Source organism: Staurois parvus, unplaced genomic scaffold (assembly GCF_062004578.1).
Source record: "Staurois parvus isolate SC_StPar_1 unplaced genomic scaffold, SC_StPar_1.0 ptg001304l, whole genome shotgun sequence".
NCBI lineage: Eukaryota > Metazoa > Chordata > Amphibia > Anura > Ranidae > Staurois > Staurois parvus.
In genome coordinates, this window is record NW_028319100.1 from 94,232 (window position 1) to 98,328 (window position 4,097).

Consider the following 4,097-nt stretch of genomic DNA (forward strand, 5'->3'; position numbering starts at 1 on the left):
GGTTTATGTTGTTGTTTTTTTTACTATGCTAAGCCCGGGTTCACACTGATGCGGTCCGGAATTCGCAACGTTTTCTGTGCCAATTCTGCCCTGCTTCAGAATCCGGGGAATTACATCTTCAGGAACCAATGACAGCGCAGGTAGGGCAGTGCGTGCGTGCGTGCGTGTGTGCGTCCCCTACCTGGAAAAGTGAAATCATGTATATTTCCTGATTTTGCACAGCGTGCCTGCCCTGTAGCAGTACATCAGCTATGGGGCGGTCTTCAGCCTGGGTTCACACTGATGCGGTTAGGAATTTGCAGCGTTTCCTGTGTGAATTCCGCATCAGAATCCGGGGAATGACATCTTCAGGAGCCAATGACAGCGCAGGTAGGGCGGTGTGTGCGTGCATGTGTGCGCCCCCTACCTGGAAAAGCGAAATAATGTATATATTCCTGATTTTGCACAGCACGGCCGCTCTGTAGCAGTATATCTGCTATGCGGCAGTCTTTAGCCCGGGTTCACACTGATGCGGTCTGGAATTCGCAGCGTTTTCTGTGCAAATTCCGCCCCGCATCAGAATCCGGGGAATGACATCTTCAGGAGCCAATGACAGCGCAGGTAGGGCGGTGTGTGCGTGCGCACGCACGCCCCCTACCTGGAAAAGCGAAATCATGTATATATTCCTGATTTTGCACAGTGCGGCTGCCCTATAGCAGTACATGGGGTGGTCTTTAGCCCGGGTTCACACTGATGCGCTGAAGAATTTTTCTGTGCGAATTCCGCACCGCATCAGAATCGCACCCCGTTCATGCAAACCGCTGCGGGTGTGTATGTTAAGTTAACAACACCCCAAAAGCGGTCCGCAAAATATGGTGCAATGTGCAGAATTGGATCACATGGGTGCGAATTTCCATGCGATCCGATTCTAGTGCGGAACAAAAAAAAGGGCCCTACAAAATGTTCGGCTCTGATCGCACCGCTCACAAACCGCATGTGATTCGCACAGGAACGTGGTGCCTTTCCTGTGCAAATTACATGCGATGAATTGCATGTGAACTTTGACTTTTATTGCAGGCAGTGGGATTTGCACCATACAGGTGTCTGATTCTGTCAGTACCTCGGTTGATTATTATTATACAGGATTTATGGCGCCAGCAGTTTGCTCAGCGCTTTACAATATACAATACAGCAACAATACAGTTCAATACAAGAGGGAAAGGAGGGCCCTGATCCTGGGAGCTTACAATCTAGATTGGATGATGGAAGTCAGCGGAGCCGGAGCTACAGCTCATCTAATAAGTTCTGGAGCAGCTGTACTTGTAGAGTGCTCAGCCCATTTGCCTTTAGTAAATCGACCCCAATGACTTCAGTTTAGGATCGGCCCTGAGAACTAGGATGGGCACAGTTGCGGATTCCTAGCGCTCTGCCGCAAGTTAAAGTGATATTCAGCCCGGGTTCACACTGATGTGGTGCGGAATTGGCAGCATTTTCTGTGCGAATTCTGAACCGCATCAGAATCGCACCCCGTTCATGCAAACCGCTGCAGGTGTGTATGTTAAGTTAACAACACCCCGAAAGCGGTCTGCAAAACGCGGTACGATCGTGTGAATACCCATGCGATCCGATTCTAGTACGGACCAAAAAGTTTAAATATATACATTTTTGGAATGCATTTACAAATATATGTAAAAATATATGCTAAAATGACTTTTTTATATGTTAAAAAAATCTGAAGAATATATTTAAAAAATATATATTTTTAAAAATAGTGTTCATATATTCTTTAATATATAAAAAACGCATTTCAACATGCAGTTTATATATATATATATATATATATATATATATATATATATATAATACGGCCAAAATGGTAGCATTTCAAATATATGTCAGTATATTTGGGAAGAATACTTTTAAAATATATTTCAAATATATTTTTCTACCATGTGGGTTATTTCAAATGTTGACACAACAATAACCAAACAGAAAAAACACACAAAATGTTGAAAGACATTCAATAAATATGCCGGAATCGCTTCTTATAAATTATTTAAAAACTTGAGGTTTTATACTGATTGAAAAAAATTTAACAATCTTCATTTATAAAAAAAAAAACACAAAAAAACCCCACCAAATATTCTGTATAGGTCTGTATAAATTTCGGCGGCATTCCTGGGAGAACTGGCATTAGGATGGATTTTCCAGCTTGTTTGTAGGAAAAAATGATCTGCACAGAAAAGACTAAATATAAACGCTCGCTGCCATCTGGAAGGCCAAACGCCGGTCAACAAATCAGCTGCAATTACAGACTCTTTAAAAAAAAAAAAAAAAACGCACTGATTGCAGGTAATTTCCAAAATTATGGGAATATTCCTCATCAGGGAACACATGTGAGAGCCCCCCCCACACACACCCACACACCGCACACGGGCAGTAAAGTGTCACCTACATACTGAGCAGGTAACCATTTCAAAGCTGGGTCAGGATGTTGGAAAATATAATATATTATATTAAAATATTATATTAAAATATAATTATATTATTTCTAAACATACAATGATACCTTAAAGTGAAAAAAAAAAAGAAAATCAAATGCAAAACATGTCGCGCTCCACTAATAAAAAATTAAATTAAAAAATTAAATATGAAAAAAAACACTTGAATATACACATAAGATTAATATATATATATATAATCCAAATTGATTTTAAATAACATACAGTTGCAAGAAAAAGTATGTGAACCCCTTGGGATTACGTGGAGTTTTGCATGAATTGGGCATAAAATGTGCTCTGAACGTCATCTAAGTCACAACAATAGAAGAACACAGTCTGCTGAACATAATACTACACAAACATTAGATGTTGCCATGGTTTAATTGCACATAACATGTAAACATTCACAGTGCAGGGAGGAAAAAGTATGTGAGGCCCTAGCTTAATGACTTCTCCCAGAGCTAATTGGAGCCAGGAGTGAGCCAACCTTGACTCCAATCAGTGTGATGATATTGGATGTGTTGCTGACAGCTGTCCTGCCCTTAAAAAACACACACCTGTTTTGGGTTTACTGGTTTCAAGAAGCACTGTCTGATGTGAACCATGCCTCGCAGAAAACAGCTCTCAGAAGACCTACGATCAAGAATTGTTGACTTGCATGAAGCTGGAAAGGGTTACAAAAGTATCTCCTTGAGCCTTGATGTTCATGTGTCCACGGTAAGACAGACTGTCTACAAATGGAGAAAGTTTAGCACTGTTGCTACTCTCCCTAGGCGTGGTCGTCCTGTAAAAATGACTGCAAGAGCACAGCGCAGAATGCTGCATGAGGTAAAGAAGAATCCCAGAGTCTCAGCTAAAGACCTACAGAAATCTCTGGCACATGCTAACATTTTTGTTGACACATCTACAATAAGGAAAACATTAAACAAGAATGGAGTACATGGGAGGACACCACGGAGGAAGCCATTGCTGTCCAAAAAGAATATTGCAGCACGTTTGAAGTTTGCAAAAGAGCACCTGGATGCTCCACAGCACTACTGGCAAAATATACTGTGGACAGATGAAACCAAGATTGAGTTGTTTGGGAAGAACACACAACACTATGTGTGGAGAAAAAAAGGCACAGCACACCAACATCAAAATCTCATCCCCACTGTGAAACATGGCGGAGGGAGCATCATGGTTTGGGGCTGCTTTGCTGCCTCAGGGCCTGGACGGATTGTTGTCATTGATGGGAAAATGAATTCCAGAGTTTATCAAGACATTTTGCAGGAAAACGTACGACCATCTGTCCCCCAACTGAAGCTCCGCAGAGGTTGGGTGATGCAACAGGACAATGACCCAAAGCATACAAGAAATTCAACAAAACAATGGCTGCAACAGCACAGAATACGCCTTCTGGAGTGGCCAATCAGAGTCCTGACCTCAACCCGATTGAAATGCTGTGGCATGACCTTAAGAGAGAGATTCACACCAGACATCCCAAGAATATTGCTACACTGAAACAGTTTTGTGAAGAGGAGTGGTCCAAAATGACTCCAGATCGTTGTGCAGGTCTGATCTGCAACTACAGGAAACGTTTGGTTGAGGTTATTGCTGCCAAAGGAGGGTCAACCA